We start from the raw sequence: 24665 nt of genomic DNA, 5'->3' as shown, positions 1-24665 counted from the left end.
CACACATTCACTGGATGATGTCATCAGTGATGTCATCAGTGATGTCATTTGAGATGTCATCAGTGATGTCATCAGTGATGTCACTGACCATGTCATCAGTGATGTAATATGTGACGTCATCAGCAGTGCATTGCGGGGGCGCGAGTTATAGTTAGCTGAACTAACTATAACATGGGGAATTTCTAGGGTTTTGTACGAGAGAAATGTGCAGCGAACTATAACGCCCCTGAAACCTATGTTTTTTTCAGTGAATATATATGTTATGTTATACCTTACTTATACAGCGCACGTACACCGGATTGGTTTCTTGGCGCTGCTTGGGTAGGTGATGGGTAATAAGTTTATTCAAGTGATTCCTCGAACGCCTGTTTAAAGAGCCATGTTTTTTGAAGTTTGCGGAAAGTTGTGAGATCTGTACAGGATCTGATCTCTAGGGGCATAGAGTTCCAGTACCTAGGACCCAATGTGGCGAACCTGGATCCGCCAAATCATTTCTGTTTAAAGTAGGGTGTTGCCAGGAGGTGCATGTGGTTGGAGCTCAGGTTCCGGGTTGGAATATATCTGTTGCGGTTTCTGCCATTCAGGGATTTAAAGATGATGCAGCCCATCTTAAAGGCGCATCTCTGTGATATAGGGAGCCAGTGTAATTTCTTCAGGAGGGGGGAGACATGTTGGCGTTTGTTTTCCTGCAGAATCAGTCTGGCCACCTGGTTCTGTATCAGTTGGAGACAGTGGATAAGATAGGCCGGGTTGCCAAAGTATAAGGAGTTAGCATAGTCAATATGCAAGATCACCATGGCGAGGATTTCCTGCAATTTTACTTCCTGAGTTAGGAACCTGTTGATTTTCTTTATTTTTCTTAATTGTAAAAAGCATGTGGAAGTTACAGATCCTATTTGGGTTTTCATGGTGAGGTCATTACTGACTGTGACTCCCAAGGTGTTGGCATGTTTGGATGGAGTCGGTGGTTGTCCCAGTTCTTTAGGCCAGAATTGGGAGCTCCAGGGGTTAAGTGAGCCTCCCGTGAAGATCAGTTCTGTTTTATCCGGGTTTAATTTCAGTTGGTAGCTGTTCATCCAGTCACGGATGAATAGCATTGTTGACTGGCATTCGAGGATGGAGGCCGGAGAGTTATTGATAGGGAGTACCAGTTGGAAATCGTCTGTGTAGTTGAAGGTTTGAATATTCCTTTCTTTTAATGCGTGGATCAGGGGGAGATGGTGTAAGTTGAATAAGTGAGGGGAGAGAGAGGATCCCTGGGGGACTCCACAGGTATTTTTAATCATGGGGGTTGTAAGCCGCCAAGGTGTACTGCCTGTGATCGGTTTGTTAAGAAGGATCTGGTCCATTCAATGGCTATTCCTTCCATGCTTGCATCCCTGACACGGTCGATCAAGATGTTATGGCCGACCGTGTCAAAGGCAGCAGAGAGATCCAATAGCACCAGGGCTTGGGGGAGACCTTTGTCCGCCTTTTCTCTCAGGGTGTCCAATACAGATAATATCACTGATTCTGTGGAGTGAGCTGGGTGGAAACCTGCTTGATGTGCATCCAGGTATTCAGATTGCTCCAAAAAGGCAGATAGACTTTTAGCGACATGCGCTTCGATTAGTTTGGCTAGATAAGGGAGCAGTGAGATCGGTCGGTAGTTAGTTAGGGTTTTTGGGTCAGCTCCTGGCTTTTTTAGGAGGAGGATGCTAACGGCCTCCTTAAAGGACTCTGGTACCTGACCCTGGAGTAATGACTCATTTAGGAGGGTCACGGCTGGACTTGGGCAAGCAGTAAATGCTTCCCTTAGGATCCAGGGGGGACAGCAGTCCCTTGGAGATCCAGACTTAACTTTTGCCAGTAGGTCCTTGAAGGTTTCTTGATTTATTATTGGAAATTGTTCAAACCTGTGTGAGTTCTTAGGTTTTATGGGACATGCAGGACTCAGACAGCTGGGGATACTTGATTTAATGGTTTTGACTTTTTCAATGAAGAAATTGTTTAAAGAATCGCATAAGGATGGAGAGGGAGTGGGTTTTAATGTTACTCTATCTGGGTTGGATAATTCATTAATAATTGAAAAGATGTCTTCGGAACGGTTTGTGGAGTTAATGATTTTGGACGAGAAGTATTCGTCCTTGGTAGCCAATATAGCCTTTTTATAAATTCCACGTGCTTCTAGGTAAGTGCTTTTGTCGTCAGGTGAATATTTATTTCTCCACTTCCTTTCTGCATGTCGCAGAGCAAGTTTTAATTTCTTTAATTCAGGGGAAAACCATCTCTGGGCTTCGTGGCGACGTGCACGAGATAGTTTCTTGAGGGTGGCATGTTTATTGCTGGCTGTCATCAACCAGTCCGAGAGGTCTTTCTCGCTTTGATCAATAGAGGATTGACCAGTAGGAATAGTATTGGTCAGTGACTCCAGAAACTGACCTTTATCTATAGTATTCCAGCTCCTACGTGCTCCAAGATCATGTGGTATTGTTTTAATCGGGGTAGGGATATTTCTAATAAATTTAATAAAATTGTGGTCAGACCATATGCAGGGGGTGACTTATAGATTGACTAAGGACAGGTTACTAGACCACACCTGATCTAGTGTGTGCCCTTTAATGTGTGTGGCAGTGGAAATATGCTGACTTAGGTTGAGCCCGGCGAGTAGGTCCGTTAGTTCGACTGAGTGAGGTCCCCCTGCTGGGTATTTGGCCCAGTAGTTAAAGTCGCCGGCCATCAGTACTTTGGCATGCTTTGTTACGAGGTGTGTCATTTGTTCACTCAGAGATTTCGGGAACTGTGGCATGTTCTGTGGTGGTCTGTAGAGTAGCACACAGACCAAAGGGGTAAGGTCAGATTCTAATTTAAGGACTAGGTTGTCTATTTGAGGTATGTCTAGGGGAGTGAGTGCCGGGAATTTGAGATTTTGGTGCACTACAGCTGCTACTCCCCCTCCCTTTTTTCCCTGTGGGCGGTTGGCTTGAAGGATATAAAACTCGTTAGGTAGTGCTGCTAGAATGTCGGGGGCGGAGTCTTGTGTTAGCCAGGTCTCAGTTAGTAGTAAAATATCTGGTTTCTCTGATATCAGCAGGTTATGTATGTCTAGTTGGTGTTTGGTCAGGGAGCGGGTGTTTAAATAGATAATCGAGAGTGCCTTTTCCTTGTTTGTAGCCTGAGGATCGGTGAGTTCCCTAGTATCTGTGGGAAGGTTGAATTCGGGGAAGGAAGATCTTATTTCCCTTATCCCCTTCCTGCTTAATCTTGCATGCGTGAGGTAGTTGACCTCAAGCTCATTAGAGTGGATCATTTTTAATTCAGCTGATGAGTATGTTGTGATTTGGACATAATGGGACGCCCCTTGCCCCTGCCGGCCGCGGACGGGCGCAGACGGGCTTGCCTTTGGCAAAGCTCCGACTCTCCTCCACACCAAAGGAAAATTCCCAAAGGAAGACAGCACCCGCGGGGCAGGTTCCGTTGTTTATTATCATGAACCACAGGCACTTCACTGCCTGCCCCGGAACATGCCCCGTACGTGCTGTCTTCCTTTGGGAATTTTCCTTTGGTGTGGAGGAGAGTCGGAGCTTTAATGGATTCGCGGATGCACCTCCGCATTTAACAAGCACCCGTCTGCGAGATATATATATATCACTGACAAGTGAAAAGATAAAGGTTACAAGGACATTATAGTTTTTACACACATCTACCCATAGCAATTCTCTCAAGTAACTATAACTCGTGCCCTAAGGTAACTATAACTCGTGACCCCACCGTTCACAGTTTTCTTATCAATAATTTCAATGCAAATGTTGCAGTGATATTATCAATGATGTCATAGAATATGTCATGACTGATGTAATATGTGGGTAATTAGCAGTGCATGGCGAGGGAGCGAGTTATAGTTATTTGATATAACTATAACTACTCAATTTCTATGGTTTTATGTGTGTAAAATCTGGAGAGGCGGTGGAAAAAAACATACCTACTACGCAATCGGAGAAAATAGACGATGATAATAAACAAGATTTAGTTGTAAACTTATCCAAATCTATTTTATCACCAACTGAACATCACCAATTCATAAAAGGCCTGTGTTTTTGTCCAGAAGTCCACTTTGACTTTATGGAAACACGCATCAATACATATATGTTTGTGAAGGAACTGAAATTGACTAAAATTTATGCGAAGAAGAAAAACAAAGAAATTACTGTAAGAACTGATTCCAACCTCAAGAGATACAATGAGAATTGATCAAATAACTGATCTAAGAACCATCTTGGAGCTACAAAATGACAATAGCAATGACAGTAATGTCAAAAATCTAACATTACATAGGTATTGCCTGAATGTGGCATTGAAACAGACACACACTAATACAGTGATATGAGACCACGATCACAGGTTTGCCCTATGCTAACTCCTGGTAACAAAATAGACTTGTTCCACAAATTAGTGACATCAGAACTGGAAAAACTACCAAGTTCCAATTACAAAGGATGAAAGGAAAATCTCACTAATGAGGAGAGAAAGGCAATGAGATTTCCATAAGACAATCCATCAATCATCATAGGGCCGGCTGACAAAAGCAGAAATATAATGTTAATGAATAAACATCAATATATCGAAGAGGCAAACCCAAATTTCTCATACAAGGTATGAGAAACTGAGTTTCAATCCCAAAATGAAAAAAAAAACCAGATTGATGACAAACTCAAAACCTGGCATTCATTAAAATTAAATAATGAAGATGAATATCGGTGTCTCAGAGTGGAAAATCCCATAATTCCTACTATTTATTTTCTCCCAAAGATTCATAAAATCTGATTAATCCACCATAGTCCTGGCTGCTTGATATGCCTCTATAAAAATATTGTTGACCAAAGATTTTCATTTTTTATTTGTGTTTTTGTGTCATTCGGGAAGTAATTTGCAATGATGAGGTTATATTTCAGAAAGCATGAGATCTATATACTACATTTTGTTGCCAAAACATAGGTTTTGGGGTCAAGTAGTCTCATAGTGACAAAAAAAACTTCTCAAAGCAACTCTTCCACTATTTTCCAAAATGGCGGCTCTATAATGATGGGTTGTATGATGTTACAACGCATTTTGTTGCAACGCATGCCTTTACCACGCATGCGTTACAACGCGAATGCCATTCCCACGCACAACCTTTCCACGAATATTCCTTTACCACGCATACTTTGACAACGATTTTCTTTGTAAATTCATGCATGGTAATGGCAGATTCTTGGTAAAGGTTATTCCCCCACCCCTAAAACCCTTCTTACAAATACCCCTCCCCTGCCCTTAACCCTAAAATCGCACCCATGCGTTTTTTTTTTAATTCTAAAATTCCCCTTACCTCTCCACGTCGTCTCCTCTGTCGTCTCTTCTCTATGATCTCCCGAGTTCACATTGCACGTCGTAAAGAGGAAACGGAAGTGTAATTTCCTCTAACGACGCCGATTGCCTCCCGATTGCCTCCACATCGCTTCTTTATCAGGTGCGTTTTTTTGGGGGGGATACCCCCCCAATCCCCCTTTTCTTTTCGCAACCATTTTTTTGTGGAGGGGAGACCCCCCAAGCTCCCTTTTTTAATTTTAACCTTTACCACACATGCCTTTACTACGTATCTCGTAGTAAAGGTATGCGTGGTAAAGGCTATTCGTGTTAACCACGCATGTGTTGTAATGCATGCGTGGTTAAGGTTATGCGCATCAAATTTGTAATTTATTTTGATATTGTTTTTGTTTCAGGTTTTTGGTTGATTTAAATTCGTAAACATGAGTGGAGCAGGTAGTAGTAGAGGATCTTTACCTCCTGACAGAGTGTTCCTAACTACAAAATCTGAGGACTCCTTCAACAAAGATAAATATGTCACATGCCAAACTAATCCAACAGGAGAGCTAACATCAACTGCGGCTGGACAGAAGAGAATTCGAAATGCTGCAGAAGTATGGCGAGACGAAGTTCACAAAAGATTGAAACTGATATGTGAAGAGGATCAAATATTTTATCATTGTAACAACAAGTGCTACAAGTCATATACAATGGGAAAAAACTGGGATAAAAAAAAAAAAAAATTCAGAAACCAGTGAATCACAACAGGAATCTGGGTCTTCTGAGAAAGCGATGACAACCAAACCCAATGCCCATCCACTTAGAAGTTCAATGGTTACCCCTCGTCCACCTCCAACAACTGATCAGAAAGCAGAGGATCTTCAATGTGTTATCTGTGGTTTAGTCAGAACAAGGGCCAAAGGGATTGATGAAAGAACAAAGTACAGAGCATGTAAGTCTCAAAGGGCTTTTATCTGCAGCTAGTTTCTTCCAAGATGAAGTTTGCAGCTGAGTAGCTGACTTAAACAGTGAGGTGAATGTATTTGCAGCGGATTTGTACACCCATCTGAACTGCATGCGTATATACATTTGAAAATATGAATGTACAGTGAGCTCCCAGCAGCATTGTAACTGCGAGCCTTCAGTTAGGTATGCACGTTTTGAAAAAGCAAATTAAGGGGCCCTTTACGATGACAGACAGAAAAGCCCTCCGACTGCCATGAAATCGGGAAAAATCCCCCCACAGGATCCGCGGCATTTCCGTCAGTCAAATTACTATGCTACGTACGTGAAATCAGACCGCGGCGGACAGATGTCACTAAAACACCGTCCACCACAGTCGGAAAAGTTTGGAATCCGACCGCCGCGAACGGGGAGAGCTGTACAATGGCTCAAAAAGACCGCTCCGAGCGCAGCATGACCGCACAGCCAAGTATGGTGGGGAACCAACCCCACAATAATGCCGAAGTGAGCCTGTACTCCCTGCTGCCCTCAATCACAACACACACGCCACAATGACACGCCTCAACTTGCTCCTGGTAGAGAAAGCCATGCACAGCATGGAAGAGACATCTGGAGGTCAACACCCTTTGTGGACACACCCACATACCACAGTACAAAACCAACCCCTACCTTGACCAGCAGCCTTTGCACACTAAAAGCCAAGACAGAGAGACTGGACACCATTGACTCACACTGCACAACATCACACCCACCTATCTCCACACAACACCACATAGACCCACACACATCACATCTCTCCACCATTACCTTGCACCCTGCACCCCTCATTCATTTGTATCATGCCCCCCAAGAAAATGCCCAACATCACCATCCCAGAATTGAAAGTGATGCCAGACGAAACAACCAGGGCAGAACCCCATTTGTTCGGGGACCTGGTCCAACACACCCCACTTGCGTGCAAGAATCAGACGTGGGCAAGGATCCACAGCAAAATCAACGCCATAGGGACCACTGTACGCACTGGGCTTGACTTCCCAAAGCCATGGGGCAACCTCAAGCATCGGGCCCAGAGGAACCACGTGGTGGCCCAGAGTACTGATGGCGGCCCTCCCATTACACCACTAACCTTCACTGAACGGGAGGAGAAGGTGCCTGCCATAATGCATCCAGAGAGTCCCACAGGAATCGAGGGGTGACTGGAGGCTGGTAAGTACCAACAAGTGAGCCGCAATAGCCTGCCCACATCAAACCTATGTGGAATGCACGCTTACAAAATGAAGGGATCCCAAGGACAGCATCTCCTCAATCAGCCCAACCTCACAGGTAGGTGGTCAGCTCTTGCACCATGGCCTCCCTCCCAAACAGCATGGCCCACCCTCCCCACCCCACAGCCATGTGGCGAATAACTCAGTTGACAGTGCCTCCCAACAGGTAGCTCGCCATCTTACTGGGAAGTGGTCATTGACACCTAACAGCAAGACCACAACTCCCACAAGGCACTCTGTCTGCCCTCACGAACAGAATGGAGCCAAATGACCCCCACAAGGATGTTGCTGCTCATGAGTCTCCAAAGGAGTGATTTCCTGAGACAAAATTAATCCACAAAGGACTTCACTCCCCCACAACGCTCACCTAGCATGACTTCATGCTGTAACTACTCCACCAGTGAGAAGTGAGGAGTGTGACCATGCGCACATCGATGTGCCTGCTGGCTATGCATTTCAGCAGGATGAAGGGACCGCCTGTGGCAGGGCACAATAGGAACCTGTACTGAGGCCCACTCAGAAAAAGGGACGGTGCACCGCACCGGTGAGAACCGGCCCCCTGAAAGCCTTGTATGTACATCAACACCATGTGCGACTGATGACATTCATACATGAATGCCTAGTAAAGCCAAAGCAAAAGTCAGGTCACCTCAATTCAAATGTGGCAAACATGAACAGCTAAGTTGTGCTGTGTGCAGGACATGCTGACAAAAGTGACCTAACTCCAAAAGGTGACTCGATAGCAACAGCAGGTGACCGTGCCATGGACGAGCCCAGCCAGCCCCCTGCCCGGAAGGTGAAGCCTCAGATGCAGAGTCCCTGGTCTGTTCAGGTGAGGAGGACCGAAACTATGAAAAAACCTCTACACTAACCCACTTTGTTTTACTGCTGGCTGAAAGCTCTTCTTATAGACATGTACCCAGAAACACATTCCTACAACATGATTAGTTCATACAACTGTATTTTATTGTTTATAAAAAAATATATTTTTTATTATTTATTTATTTTAACCATTTTTCACATGTATATTTGTTTTATTATATTAAACAAACAGTCATATATTTACAATTTTAGTATAGACATTGTCCTGAGACACAATTTGAAAAATTGTTCATAACCCCACAAAACACCCACCAAACCTGCATTCACACCTCTCAAAACTCTACAATCACCCTAGCATTCACACAACAAAAACATTGTAAAGAAATTCTAAAACATATGTGAGATCCTATATCCTTCTAACAGAGACAATTGATGGTTAGATTCCTTTCTGCAATTGTTTTCCATCCAGTTCTCTTGTTAATGTCTCTAGTAGGATTCCCATGTATCTAGAAAAGGTCTACGCAGGTTTCGGTGGATATCGTATTAAACCATCTTCATCAGGACCAAATATGTATTAGGTCAATGTCAACAGACATGTGGACATGGGGTTATCTGAGCGATTCTGTATGATTCTCCAACGAACTTTGGATACCAGGTGTCTTGACCATCTTGCAGGATTCAGTCAGTGCTGAACACGGCTCGCCCACTATTTTTGCGGTGAACTGACACACAGAGTATTGATAGCGTCTGATACTGAAGGCCGTTCATACTTTTTATAAGACTTGTGGGCTCTGGCATTGTCCCTTCCGTCCATGCTTTTCCGGAAGTACCACCGTGTGTCAGTCCTCCAATTTGCACACTGCATTTTGCGCTTACTGACCATCACTTTGGCTGTACAGCTGAGCGCTGGTTTTGAGATTGCTCACATGCCATGTCAGACTTTCCAGTGGGCCAGGCCGAGCCTGGTCTGTTGCAACTGGACCGTGACCACACGCAGCTTCTCTTTGGATGTGTCCCACTGGCTGTGCTGGGCATCAGTTACAGGCTAACGTTCTGGTATGCCTACTTCACCTGCATGCAACCCATCTTTTCCTGCAGAAGATGTCTGTTTCAGTGGGCCATGTATGTCTGCCTATCAAACACATCCATTGCTGACCTGGATCATGAGCTGTGGGTGACTCATTTGTTGGTCCACGTGCAAGACTGCTTCGGTGAAACACGTTTATGGGACGCCTTTCAATCTGTCAGGCAGGCTGACACCTGCGCCTGTGCGTTTGCGCAATGGCTCCTGTGCCATGCCTACTTCGAACCTCCCTCAGGTTGCGATGGGATGCTCCTTGCGACTTTGTGGTGCGAGGAGCACATCTGTTCATTCATACTGCTGGATTGGACGGCGGTCCTCTTCGCTGAAGGTGAACTGGATCATCTCTTGGAACTGATTGCTTTCGAAGGATTCGTAACGACTTTACAGCAACAGAAACTGTTGGTAACTAATTCAATAATCGTCTCCATTTCTCTGACTATGGCCCTGTCTGCATTGGCTTGGACTGTGCTGTCCTATGCAGTCTATTGCGCTTGGTACCACAGACCAGGGCAAGTGGAGTCTGTCATCTGACTGTTGTGGACTTTGTCGTCTGGCATGAGCCCGGCTTCCATTATGCAGATGTAGCGCACAAAGCAGACATGACGTTGTTGTTTTGCAAGTACCCAGGCTCGAGTCGGGGGCACACGCAGGTACACGGTGCCCCCCCTCTTTGCCCGGGTTTGACGCGGTCCCCCCTGCCAGGACGTTGGTCCCCACAGGGATCTGCTTAACTTGTCCCGGTGTACTGTCCAGATACCGGTAAACGTTGTGCAACACCTCCACGTTGTCTGCTGTCCATTCCCAGCAGCAAAGTGCATGCAGCGAGTGTGCCTTTTATCACCTCCAGCCGGGCCTAAGTAAAGGGGCTATCCGGCATCCTTTTGTTTGTACATGCTGACTGGGTTCCACCTTGGACCTTACATTTGAATGTAGATGGCACAGAGGGGAATATGCGCACACAGCTTACCATCTCTACACAGGTACTTGACGGAGGCATGCTTTTGCCTTTGTTCTGCCCTGTATATCAATGCAGACACTGTAAGACTGTCACATGAGTTAGACTGTACCAGTATTTGCACAATTTTTCTTCTTTCATAGCGATACGTCGGGCGTTGTGAGGTCAATTGCATTTTGTCTTACCTGGTCAGTCCCCCCACTTAATTGTTTAAGACTTGTGCCATGTAGGTACCTCAGTACATGTCTGTCACATGAGAGGTGTCCGCAGATCTTGTTCACTGCGCGGTCTTGGAGTACCGTCTGAAAATTCTGGCCGTGGTCGTAGAAGCCTGTCTCTTGTCATTCTGTTCTGTTCAGGCCATAGCACCCCAAATCAACAAGGTCTCACAGCTGCTAGAGGACACGGATCCCCTTTGATTTACATGGGAATGCAGGTCAGATGCCCCACACTTGGAGGGTCATCCAGCCAATGATGTGTAATCTCACCATGTATAGTCTGTGTAATGGGCTCTGCTGACAAAGGCCATAGACCATGGACATCCCATACGACTCCTGCCTGCAAGGGGTGGGGGGATATGGTCATGGTTCGATGTCCAGGGGGGTTATTGATGCCACATCTACTTCATGTTAAATGGATATGCCACTGTGGTTACTGGTTCGCACGCTTTGACATTGTAGTACAAACCTCACATTTGGAAACGTTTCTTGTCTTCAAATTGTCTGCATGTGTACATGTGTTTGGATGCCTCAGAGTGAGTAGGGGAGCAAGTGAGGCAGTATGGCAATGGTGTCCTGTGCGTAGCCGTGCTTCTGGGTGCTCAGTCCCTGCATGCATGTGTTTTTTAAATCCGGCGCATAGTCCTGTATGTGTACGAAATCTCAGGGAAATTTGTCTGAGTCTGTAAGACGACAGCAAGGCACACAGACACAGTCATGGTCGCTCATTGTTGCATCACACAAAACGGAAGTAGTTGGTGATGAGATGTAGACGCTGGTCAAGGCCATCTTCCTCACCACTGTCATCGTCACTGGGCATGTGTGGGTTGGGTGCGGGGGTGATGTTGCTGGTCTGCCAGATGTAGCTGTCATGTGCCGACCCCGGATACTCTGCACACACGTGTGAGATGATCTGCTCCGCCTGTCATACCACTAGCACGTTGATGGAGTGGTAGTGTTTGCGGTTCCTGGAGACAGGTTCACTTGCCTGTGGTGGTACGAGGCCAATGTGTGTGCCATGGCTGGCTGCCATCAATATTTGGGATGCCTCCCAGGCAGGGCCAGCTCCAGGAATCTTTATTTGTGTGGTTCAACTATGCATTCGGGTGGGCCACTGCATGCCCAAGTTGTCACTTATGTCTCTCACCAGGCCTGCTTCAGGGCCCAACTTTGTCTCTCCTCAGTTTAACAAGGGCCAGGGAGACGCATTCTTTCCTTCCAGATTCTCTTGCTAGATGTTGTCACTATCAAGAAGTATGTTTTATCCTTGAAAGGTCCTCCTGGTTGGAGAAGGAGGTTTCTTGAGGTGGGAGTATCAGGCAAGTGACACTTCTCATGCTCTCACTCATGCCCTCCTCCTCAGATTCCCTCTCTGCCACCCTTGTCCATCGCCCCTCATCGCCCCATGTCCGCTCGCTCATGTGCATTTCATTTGTTATATGGCGCTACTGATATGAGTGTGGGGAGTGACAGTGCTTTACATCATGCACACATTGCACAGAGACAATCAGTAATGCACTTATGTAAGTACATCAGTCACCAGGGAATGTCACGTGAGCCAATGAGGATTGCAAGGTGTGGTAATCACATGTCATCCATACTGGTGGGCAGGATTTTTAGGGCGTTTTGTCTCGAGAAGCACTGACAGACGGCGGCGGATGGAAAATGGCCTCTGTGGGTCCATTGTAATTTGTCGGTCGCAATGTCTGCACCTTGGGTGGAGAACATGATGGGTTTTTTCAGCCAACAGCACGGATGGCCTTCTGTCCGTCATCCTAGTGGGCCCCTAAGTTTTAAAGCCACTGTTGAGGGCTGGCTACAGGTTCACATTGTGAGATCAGACAAATAATGGTCAACATTGATTAAACTATAATGATCGATAATAGTGAAATTAAGATTTTTCTGGTGCAAATGTAATCGTTTTTATCAGTCTGCAAAAGAATGAGCCGCTTATGGTGTTCTCAGCTGACTTGACTCTTGAAGTTCTTGCTGCCAAAATACAATCACACAATGCAGTAAAATCAGTAGGAACCATTTTTAAAAAACCCTGAAAGATTTAGATTTTGGACTTAAGGATGAAGTTTGTGATGCCCCAAAGCTCGTCAAATCATGGGAGTCAACAAGAATGCCTGATGTCTTCTCAACATTTTGTACATCATTGTTTAATATCAGAAAAGCAAAACTGTTACAAACTAAAGTTTTTCAGTTCACAACAGAATCCGACAACGCTGATGATGGCATTGAAGATATAAGCAAATAAGAGGATGACAATCCCATGAACCGGCAGGCTTATGGTGTGCAAAGGTACTGTTTTTACAAATCCTGTTTCATGAATTATATCACGGCAAAAAGAAAACTCTGCTACATATGTTGATTGCTCGCATAATCTATGACAAGTTCAAAATTAGAGAGCCAATCACTTCAATTAATAGGATTGGTGTATCAACAGCTTATAATGACGTAGTACGGAGCAGGAACTTGTTAGCAGCTTATGTTGTAAAATTGTGTGAATCTGACAGCACACCACTTCTATGTCACTTTACCAGGAAAGGATTTACAATTGCTGCTCTTGATAATTTAGATTCTGAAGACAGCTCTTTTTTGTCTGGAACTTCCAGCACACATGATACTTCCATGGTACTTTTTAAAGTCTGTGCCAATGAAGTATCTGCTGGAAAACAAGCTATGTCAGCATAAACAAACAAAGCCGCAAACTTATTACCCAACTGCCTTGCCAACGTGTACAAAATCACCAATAACCATCAGCACTTCCCAGTCTACCAGAAAGTTTCAAAGTGGCTGGGGACATGGATCTTTTTCTGCCTGATGCTGTGGTCTGCAAAGCTGATTTACCTGAATTTATCATATCACTTATTCAGTGCGGCCTGAAGGATGGAGTAAAGCCAGGTACTCCGTTGGCTGGAATACATGACAAAAGTTGTGTTGCGTTGTGCAGGAAGTTATCTCAGTGGATATGTCATAGGTGATGCGCTTATTGAGGCTGAAATCTTTTAAAGCAAAACTGTCCAGTCAGTATTGAGCTGAACTCATCATGTTTGTTCATTACAAGGTATGCTCATCATATCTGAGGCTATAGGAACGTTGCATTAGAATTCTTTCTGGAACAAGAATGACTAATTAGATTTTGCATATCACATGAACAAGGCTAAGGGTGCACTTTATTCAAAAGACATAATGCAAAGCCAGGTAATGTTCAATACAGAGTTCAAAATCAGAAAACCAAGTTTGTAGAGTTTGTCAAAGAATGTGACGAAAAATCTGAACTTTGCAAGTACTGGGGAAATGTTTCACAAACTCTAGTAAAAGACTTGGTACATGCTGATTGGGAAGGTGTAGTAGTAATTAAAACATTAGTATCATAAATAAAAACAATTTCCTAATTTGTCGATTAATATACTGTACACATTAAAAAAAAAAAATTGGTTACATGCCATACTAGAACATTGATTCCACATATACACATCTTTTATCGCAGTTGCTCATTAATCATAAAACTAATAACATATAGTGGTCAAATTCCCAGGAATATACAATAACATCAATAGACATTATGTACAATGTTGTTTCAGCAATTGTTAAAATGTAATCCTTTGTCATAATAATGGAATTGATTTACCTGATTAACATAAAACAAAGGCCTAGCAGGTCAGCATATTAACATCTATAAAGTAGACCTATTACTTTTATTTTAAAAAATCACCAATTATAATCAACTGTATATTTCAATAATTCATACATTGCAATGTTTAATAAAAATGATTGTCATAAAAAATGATAATCAAATCTTATTAAAAAAAACATCAACAATTCTTTGAGTCTTTCTTCTAACATTGTTGAGGCCCCAAAATAAAACCAAATAAACATCTACAAGGCGGGCCTGTACTCTCGCTGAAGAGCATAGAGCTCCAGCTTGGAGAATTAAAAAAAATATGGAAAGCTCTTCTGGAGTCATGGAGTTAATGACCCAGGAGACTTAGTGTTTTTTTAATGTTGGGGGAGGGGCTGCTGCACACCCTGCAAATCCCCACAACATTATTATCAGGATTATTGGTAGCACTGATGGTTTTACATTATGGCTTTAGTGAGTGATGTTTCACATTCTAGTGGCACCTTTGGTAGCACATGGACGTTTGTTTTTCTTTTGGTATGTGGTAATGTGCGTCATGATATTACTGGTGCAAAAAGAGGCATTGATGGACAGAATGCAGAACAATGTCATACATTCACCCCAGTACAGAGATCTGGGCCTAAATCCATAGTTTTTTTGCTCACCATGCCATTCCAGTGTGGACCCAGCCATATGCATATCAGTCTTGACCCTGTGCCCAATGGGAACAGTCCAGCCCGAACTGCCGGGCCAGGTCCTCCCTGCACTGGAAACAAGCATCCAAGGACTGGTTTCAGGCTTTCAGCCCTCATCAGCCAAGATAGCTTGACTCCAGTGGCATGGAGAGTACGGAACCCACGTCTGGGCATACCTGTCCCACTCGGGGTGACAAATGCAAAAAGAACAATTGATGGACAAAATGTAGAACAATGTCATACATTCACCCCAGTACAGAGATCTGGGCCTAAGTCCATCGTTTTTTTGCTCTCCATGCCATTCCAGTGTAGACCCAGCCATATGCAGATCAGTCTTGACCCTTTGCCCAATGGGAACAGTCCAGCCCGAACTGCCAGGCCAGGTCCTCCCTGGACTGGAAACAAGCATCCTAGGACCGGTTTTGGGCTTTCAGCCCTCATCAGCCAGGATAGCTTGACTCCAGTGGCATGGAGAGCACGGGACCCAGGTCCGGGCATACCCGTCCCACTCGGGGTGACAAATGCAAAAAGGAACAATTGATGGACCGAATGCAGAACAATGTCAAACATTCACCCCAGTACAGAGATCTGGGCCTAAATACATTGTTTTTTTGCTCACCATGCCAGTCCAGTGTGCACCCAGCCATATGCAAATCATTCTTGACCCTGTGCCCAATGGGAACAGTCCAGCCCGAACTGCATGGTCAGGTCTAAACTGGGGTGGTATGGTGAGCAAAAGAAGGATGGATTTAACCCAGATCCCTTGACTGGGGGTGAATGTTTTGATTTGTTCTGCATTCCGTCCGTCAATTGTGTGTCTTTTGCTTTCTCGCCCTAAGTGCGCCAGGTATGCCCAGATGTGGGTCCTGGGCTCACTGTGCCACTGGAATCAAGCTAACGTGGCTGAAGAGGGGTGAAACCCTGAAACCGGTCCTAGGATGCTTGTTTCCGGTCCAGGGAGGACCTTGCTTGGCAGTTCGGGCTGGACTGTTCCCATGAGGCACAGGGTCAAGACTGATTTGCATATGGCCAGGTCTAAACTGGGGTGGCATGGTGAGCAAAAGAATGATGGATTTTACCCAGATCTCTTGACTGGGGGTGAATGTTTTGATTTGTTCTGCATTCCGTCCATCAATTGTGTCTCTTTTGCTTTCTGGCCCTAAGTTCGCCAGGTATGTCCAGACACGGGTCCTGGTCTCACTGTACCACTAGAATCAAGCTATCCTGGCCTAAGAGGGGTGAAACACCGAAACAGGTCCTAGGATGCTTGTTTCCGGTCCAGGGAAGACCTGGCTTGGCAATTCGGGCTGGACTGTTCCCATGAGGCACAGGGTCAAGACTGATTCGCATATGGCCAGGTCTAAACTGGGGTGGCATGGTGAGCAAAAGAATGATGGATTTAACCCAGATCTCTTGACTGGGGGTGAATGTTTTGATTTGTTCTGCATTCCGTCCATTAAGTGTGTGTCTTTTGCTTTCTCGCCCTGAGTGAGCAAGGTATGCCCAGACGTGGGTCCTGGGGTCACTCTTCCACTGGAATCAAGCTATCCTGGCTGAAGAGGGGTGAGACCCCGTAACCGGTCCTAGGATGCTTGTTTCCGGTCCAGGGAGGACCTGGCTTGGCAGTTCAGGCTGGACTGTTCCCATGAGGCACAGGGTCAAGACTGATTTGCATATGGCCAGGTCTAATCTGGGGTGGCATGGTGAGCAAAAGAATGATGGATTTAATCCAGATCTCTTGACTGGGATCTTGACTGGGAGTGAATGTTTTGATTTGTTCTGCATTCTGTCCATCAATTGTGTGTCTTTTGCTTTCTGGCCCTAAGTGCGCCAGGTATGCCCAGACGTGGGTCCTGGGCTCACTGTGCCACTGGAATCAAGCTATCCTGGCCGAAGAGGGGTGAAACCCAGAAACCCATACTAGGATGCTTGTTTCCGGTCCAGGGAGGACCTGGCTTGGCAGTTCGGGCTGGACTGTTCCCATGAGGCACAGGGTCAAGACTGATTTGCATATGGCCAGGTCTAAACTGGGGTGGCATGGTGAGCAAAAGAATGATGGATTTAACCCAGATCTCTTGACTGGGGGTGAATGTTTTGATTTGTTCTGCATTCCGTCCATCAACTGTGTGTCTTTTGCTTTCTGGTCCTTAGTGCGCCAGGAATGCCCAGACGTGGGTCCTGGGATCACAGTGCCACTGGAATCAAGCTATCCTGGCTGAAGAGTGGTGAAACACCGAAACCGGTCCTAGGATGCTTGTTTCCGGTCCAGGGAGGACCTGGGTTGGCAGTTCGGGCTGGACTGCTCCCATGAGGCACAAGATCAAGACTGATTCGCATATGGCCAGGTCTAAACTGGGGTGGCATGGTGAGCAGAAGAATGATGGATTTAACCCAGATCTCTTGACTGGGGTTGAATGCATTCCGTCCATCAATTGTGTGTCTTATGATATTACTGGTGGCATACTTCAAACTTAATTTTAGCTGTGTTACAAATATATAGTTTCTGTTCTGGTTACTGCTGGGGTTAATACAATTTGTTTGTTTCACTGTAGGGGTCTCTTTGATTAATGTAACCTGGCACTCTATCCTGGGGATAATTTTGTGCACTATTTAGGCACTGGGAGACCGAAACGTTGACTTATTGACCACTACAAGTTACTTCAAATGGACTCTTAAACTTGTCTATATAGAAAAGGAGTCTGAGCTAAGTTGCTGAAATGATTGTCATGTTGAGTGGTCGCCATGTTGGTAAGGGTCACTAAGGGAACTGAAGGATACCTAAGTGAGCTTTATAGCAGCAGATTAGTGTTGAGTTCAGACGCTTACAATAACTTTGTTTGCTTTTCCAATAAATACTTGTTTTTTATACTTTAAGTATGCCTTATCTCAGTTTTGAGTTAAGAATGAATTGGATATATTTCATATTGACATTGGATTGGATAGGTTACCTACCATTCCTTTAGCTGCGTGATTCATGGCAAATCATTCCTTAGGGAGTCCATGTATCTCTTAGTCCATCACTAGCTATCGCACATTCGCAATCTGACTAGCCCTTATGTCCCTGGTTTAAGGATTCCATATTGTCTCCCCATAAAGTCTGACAGTACGGGACTGTTAGCATCGTTATATCTTTTTACTACACATTGGCACCAGCTACTATTCGCTAGTTCTCTTCCAAATTCGAAATGGTTGGCTAAGTTAGAATATACTAGAATCCAAACAATAGTATTTGTAAAACACTGTTTTTAAACATATTTTATTAATTTTTTAATTTTCATCCCAACAATTACAGCATTTTGTAGTTATACACAATAATGTAATACATTGAAATCACCGTTTAGTGTACGTGCATCATCATCTCCAAGAAGTGTATGGCATATGAATACAACTATCCCATGCCACCCTCCCTCCCCCAACTTCGTCTGGCACCGACCACTCATAGCGCATGTGGCAAGGTGTTTCCCTATCTACTCCCAACTTCACATAAACATTTGTTCAAGTAAAACACTTAAGGTAAGAAAGAATTTAAAGAATAAAAATACAGAAGAAACACATTAATGTAATAGAGCTTACAACTGAAAAGAGAGAAGAAAAAAGGAAGAAAGAAAAAGAGTAGTGCCAAACATTTAAGGCACACAGTACCCACATACAGAAAGTTTATTTTGATTAGAAAATTTATTATTCAGATAATCAATCACAAATACATACAAACAATGATAATGGTGCTCATGGGGTTACACAAACAATACAAAAAAATACAAACAATATCATGTGTAATCAAACAGAAAGTGGCTGAGGAAAAATACAAAAGCGAGGTTCAAGACAAAACAAAAACATACAGCAAAAAAAATGTGCCTCTTCAATTAGAGCCACATCTAAGCGTCGATGGCGTTTCGACCCATTAGAACTTGAAGAGTCATCATCAGGACAAAACATCAAACATGAGAGCGTCCAATAGACTTCAATAAAATATCTTGGATAAAATATGTACATGGGTATCGGAATAATTATAGTAAAAATGGTAATGGAAATTATACAATAAACCAAAGAAAGTTTATCTTATGTGCTAAGGATTTTTTTTTTTTTAAACAAACTTTATTGGATATTGCATCAGAACGGCCATGCGTCCTATCCAGGACATTGTGAGAGTTACGTTTTTGTTTTATAATCGTGCACAAATCATTTCTCAATGTAGACTAGGCAATAAGAATTCTAAGCCAATACAACTCGATGAAATCAGTTTGAGTACAATATAAATAATAGACAATGATCAATAAGTCGCAATGACTCTAAACCTAAAAACATTTCGCAATATTAAAACAATTCCAATAAGAAAAACCCTATTCCCCCCACCCTTCCTCCTGGTCTGACCTTCTCTGGATGATTCGCATCCAATTACAGTTATGCCTCAGTGATGTCTATTACCCCTGCTGACACACTGGTAGAGAGCTAATAGGATTGGCATGGCGTCCACTGGCCTGTACCTACAGGGTTACTGGGTGGCTTATGGAGTGGGGTTGGGATGTGTAGGTAGGAGGTCTTTCTGTCTAAATTCCTCCAGCATAATGTCCCAGTCCATGGAGATGGGGTCTTCCCAATCTTATAGATGGGTCCTCGTGAGTCTGCCCCCGGGGGTTGGTAATCCTAGGAGGGGTACATTGCTCGCATGTGGAACTGCGCCTGAGGCGTAGCGTAACGCCTTTTTCCAGCATTGAAGTGCAGTTTTTAGCAGTGGGGCCCCATCCGGAGGAATTTTTACCTTAGTAAGGAGTAAATTGTGTAGGGCTCCGCGGTCTAGGTCACGGATTTCGTAGTCTATTTCCTGCAGGTTTCTGCCTGCCGTCCAGAATGATAGCCATTGGAGCTGGCTTGCGTAGTAATACGCTCGGAAGTCGGGGACTCCCAATCCGCCCCTATAGGATTCTAGTTGCAATTTCTTGAGGCTGACCCTACGCCGGCCCTTCCCCCAGATAAGATCATATGTGCTAAGGATAATAAAAGTGGAAACGAACCAGAGAAGACCCACAACCAACGTACAAAAGTCAGTGCTGGATCAGAAAAAAGGGGTCGAAACGAAGTGAAAAAGTAAGGACAAAAGTGTACTAACTTTCAACCAAACAGTGAAAAAGGGGATGAGACAATAATAATAATAATCACCTTTATCACAAGGAAAAATCATCCACACTATATGAAGAAAGGGCACAACGAGTACAAAGTGTCAGTGCCCAAACCGGAACTCGCGCTCTGTCATTATGTAAAAGAGAGGGCACAGAATTAGGTGGCCATAATTCTCATGAATTGTGGCGAGGGAATAAATAGGCTGCTTATCGACATACCTGATGGCATATCAAAAGATCATAGTCAAAAAGATGCGTTGAGGTAGGTAATTTTTGAAGGAGAAGTCAAGCCAGATAGAGTGTTCATAATACAGGCACTATTACAAATAAATGAAAAAAAGGTTAGGGAGGAGCATATCAGATGTGCGAGTTGCCCCATAGGGAGACCCAGAATGATAATACTATACCTAGAAATTGATCTAGTAAATTATTGCACTATAGCGGTCATGCTAATTCAAGGAATCCCGGTCGGTGCGCTTGTTCAAACTGAAAACATACAAAACAGTAAATCAAAAGGATATTCACATGCTACATGAAAACTACTGAAAAGGACAATCCTCAATGAAAAGCTAGAGGACTCTATGTGACATACAGGAGGGCTTTAAACTAGAATCTTAAGAGGTCAACCTAAATCCGTATCCCAAATAGCGCAAACATTACACGACAATACTATTGCCTACAGGCACAGCAGAATTCATAAATGCTGAATGTGCCCAATATATCCTGTAGTCTCTTAGGTAGCTAAAGAATGAAGAAACCACATGACTGCAGAGAAGTTGATAACAAAATATCTAAATGAACAATACATGCCTGGCTCACAGATAACCAATCATGTCAACGGTATACGCCAGCTAATAATCAAGCCCACATAGTCAGGTACCAATAACAAAATAATCGTAACGAAAATACCAAGTTAAATCAACAATATGCGCCAACCGATACCCCACCCCACATAGTCAGGCACCAAAAATAAAAGAATCATGTCTTAGCTGTAGCGGACTTCTACTTACTGCTCATTTTAACCGCCCTGTTCCATCAGCATGCTGGCTGGAGTCACGTCCCGAGCGAAAAGCCGGAAAGTCGAAAACAGGAAGGACGCTAAGCAATTATAGCGTCCTGTCCATGGAAATAGAAAGCAGACCGGTGCTATGTAGGAATGTATCCAAACTGAAGAGGAATAGCGGCCATCTTACAAAGTGAAAATTCTTTCAACAGTTAATTCAAAACCAAAGGCATATTAATACACTATGTGCAATATGCACGGGAACCATATATACATGGCTATTACCTCCGATAAACGGTATGCAAGGCAATCAAAAAGCCAATTGTTTCCACAGTTGAACAACCGAAACTAGAAAAAGGGGGAATAGCTCACAGCCCAAAAGGCGGCGGCCATATTATAATCTTTAAATATTGAAAATTACTGACAAAAAATATCGCCAAAAAGTATAATAATGATCATCCACATAAAAACTGATATGTACACTGTCCGTTAGGAACTGTATTATGCACTGAGATGCCAAACATATTCCCAATCAAAAAACAAACGAAATAGAGAATCTAAAGAGCGTGTAAACGCCCTAGATTATAGGTAAGAAAAATTATACGACCAACCGAAAATAAATGAATGATTAAAGAAATGCGAATCCCCATAAACAACACCCCATTAGAAATTGAGTCAATTTAGCAAAAACAACCACCACCAGAAAAGATAAAGGAATTAAATTAGAAAATAACATTAAAATTCAATAGCCACAGGGTTGTAAGTGATTCAATCATCAATATATATACAACACAGGGGCCAGCATAAATCCTAATCATTGTCAATTTCATAGAAAATAATTCTAAATTCAAACAAAACCATGATTGATTCAAAATACAATTTTTTCTTTACATAATGACAGCCCAAATCATGATAGATTCATTAGGCTAGCATATATGACATAGCTAGTTTTGCTTTGTTACAGTATATGAGGATAAAGCAATCTTAATCATGTACGTGACTCACATGCGTACCCCATTACAGATTCACAGTGCAAAATATTCACATATAGGTATTACATTCATAATCAAGTGTACAATAACATGGTATAAGATGAATGAGATGTAAGACAAATTGCTAATCATAATCAGGGACAACAAACAAATTATAAAGTGCATACTCGTCGTTATAATGAACACAAATACATATCAAACAGTATAATACTTGTCCAAAAGCCCTGTTATAAATATGACATAATCAAACAGCAGAGAAGGGGGGAAGAATAGAAACAGATTTCAGCCGGATACTATAGCAGTACACTCTTCCAGGGTGTTCAGACAGTTGTTAATACTTTCACACCTGAGGATCCAGCAGAATTCAGTTCTATTCAGTAAGTTTGTGATATCCCCACCCCTTGGCAGTTTCGTGATCATTTCAATTACCTGCCAGCGTAATTAAGAAGGTGTGTGATTGTGTTCAATAAAGTGGGACACCAAAGGCACATGTTCATTCTTGCACCTGATACAGCTTTTATGCTGTGAAAGGCGAGCTTTTATACGGTGTGTTGTTTGTCCAACATAAACAAGACGGCAAGGACACCAAATGGCATATAGCACATTTTGCAAATTGCAGTTATTGGGGTCACATAGATCACATGTTATTGTGCCATGTGTAAACTGCTTGGTGTTAAAAGTCGAATGACACATGAGACAGTTACCACAACAGTAATGGCCCACAATCTTGTTCAGGCCCCACAATGTGGTCAGATCAGGCAGGTCCAGGGTTGGTATGGCAGCTCGCAACAAATGATGCCCAATGTTTTTCCCTCTCTTAAAAGAAAAGTGAGGTAATTCCTTAGTGATACCGTTGGACTGAATCAGTGGCCAGTGCTTTTTATGATCTCAGTGATTTTATTACTCTGTGTGCTAAAAGTGGTCACACATGGTATACGTTCCACTATTTTTGGAGCCCGGGGTATGAGCAGAAACTTGCCTTTATTCTGGCCCCTGTGTTGTATATATTTTGATGATTGAATCACTTACAACCCTGTGGCTATTGAATTTTAATATTTTTTCTCATTTAATTCCTTTATCTTTTCTGGTGGTGGTTATTTTTGCTAAATTGACAAAATTTGTATTGGGGTGTCGTTTATGTTGGATTCGCATTTCTTTAATCATTCTTTTATTTTCGGTTGGTCGTATAATTTTTCTAACCAATAATCTAGGGCGTTTACACGCTCTTTAGACTCTCTATTTCGTTTGTTTTTTGATTGTGAATATGTTAGGCATCTCAGTGTGTAATACAGTTCCTGACGGACAGTGTACATATACGTTTTTCTGTGGATGATCATTATAATATTTTTGGGTGATATTTTTCAGCGGTAATGTTCAATATTTAAAGATTATAATATGGCCGCTGCCTTTTGGGCTTTGAGCTATTCCCCCTTTTTCTAGTTTTGGTTGTTCAACTGTGGAAGCAATTGGCTTTTCGATTGCTTTGCATAACTTTTATCGGAGGTAACAGCCATGTGGATATGGTTCCGATGCATATTACACATAGTGTATTAATATTCCTTTGTTTTTTAATTAACTGGTAAAAGATGTTTCCCTTTGTAAGATGGCCGCTATTCCTCTTCAGGTTGGATACATTCCAACATAGCACCGGTCTGCTTTCTATTTCCATGGACAGAACACTATAATTGCTTAGCGTCCTTCCCGTTTTCGCCTTTCCGGCTTTTTGCTCGGGACGTGACTCCAGCCGGCATGCTGATTGAACAGGTTGGTTAATATTAGCAATAAGTAGAAGTCCGCTACAGCTACGACATGATTATTTTATTGTTGGTGCCTGACTATGTGGGATGGAGTATCGGTTGGTGCATATTATTCATTTAACTTGGTATTTTTATTACCATTATTTTGTTAATGGTACCTGACTATGTGGGCTTGATTATTAGCTGGCGTAACCCGTTGACCTCATTGGTTATCTGTGAACCATGCATGTACTATTCATTTAGATATTTTGTTATCAACTTCTCTGCAGTCATGTGGTTTCTTTATTCTTTAGCTACCTAAGAGACTACAGGATATATTGGGCACATTCAGCATTTAAGAATTCTGCTGGGCCTGTTAGCAAAAGTATTGTCGTGTACTGTTTGTGCTATTTGGGATACGGATTGAGGTTGACCCCTTACATTTCTAGTTTAAAGCCCTTCCTAATGTCACATATAATCCTCTAGATTTTCCTTGAGGATTGTCCTTTTCAGTAGTTTTCATGTAGCATGTGAATATCCTTTTGATTTACTGTTTTGTTTGTTTTCAGTCTGAACAAGCGCACCGATCAGGATTCCTTGAATTAGCATGACCGCTATAGTGCAATAATTTACTAGATCAATTTCTAGGTACAGTATTATCATTCTGGGTCTCCCTATGGGGCAACTCGCACATCTGATATGCCCCTCTCTTACCTTTTTTTCATTTATTTGTACTAGTGTCTGTATTATGAACACTCTATCTGGCTTGACTTCTCCTTCAAAAATTACCTACCTCAACGCATCTTTTTGACTATGATCTTTTGATATGCCATCAGGTATATCGATAAGCAGCCCATTTATTCCC

The sequence above is a fragment of the Triturus cristatus genome, chromosome 6, assembly GCF_964204655.1.
Source record: "Triturus cristatus chromosome 6, aTriCri1.1, whole genome shotgun sequence".
NCBI classification, from domain to species: Eukaryota; Metazoa; Chordata; class Amphibia; order Caudata; family Salamandridae; genus Triturus; species Triturus cristatus.
Note: the sequence above shows the minus strand (reverse complement) of the source record.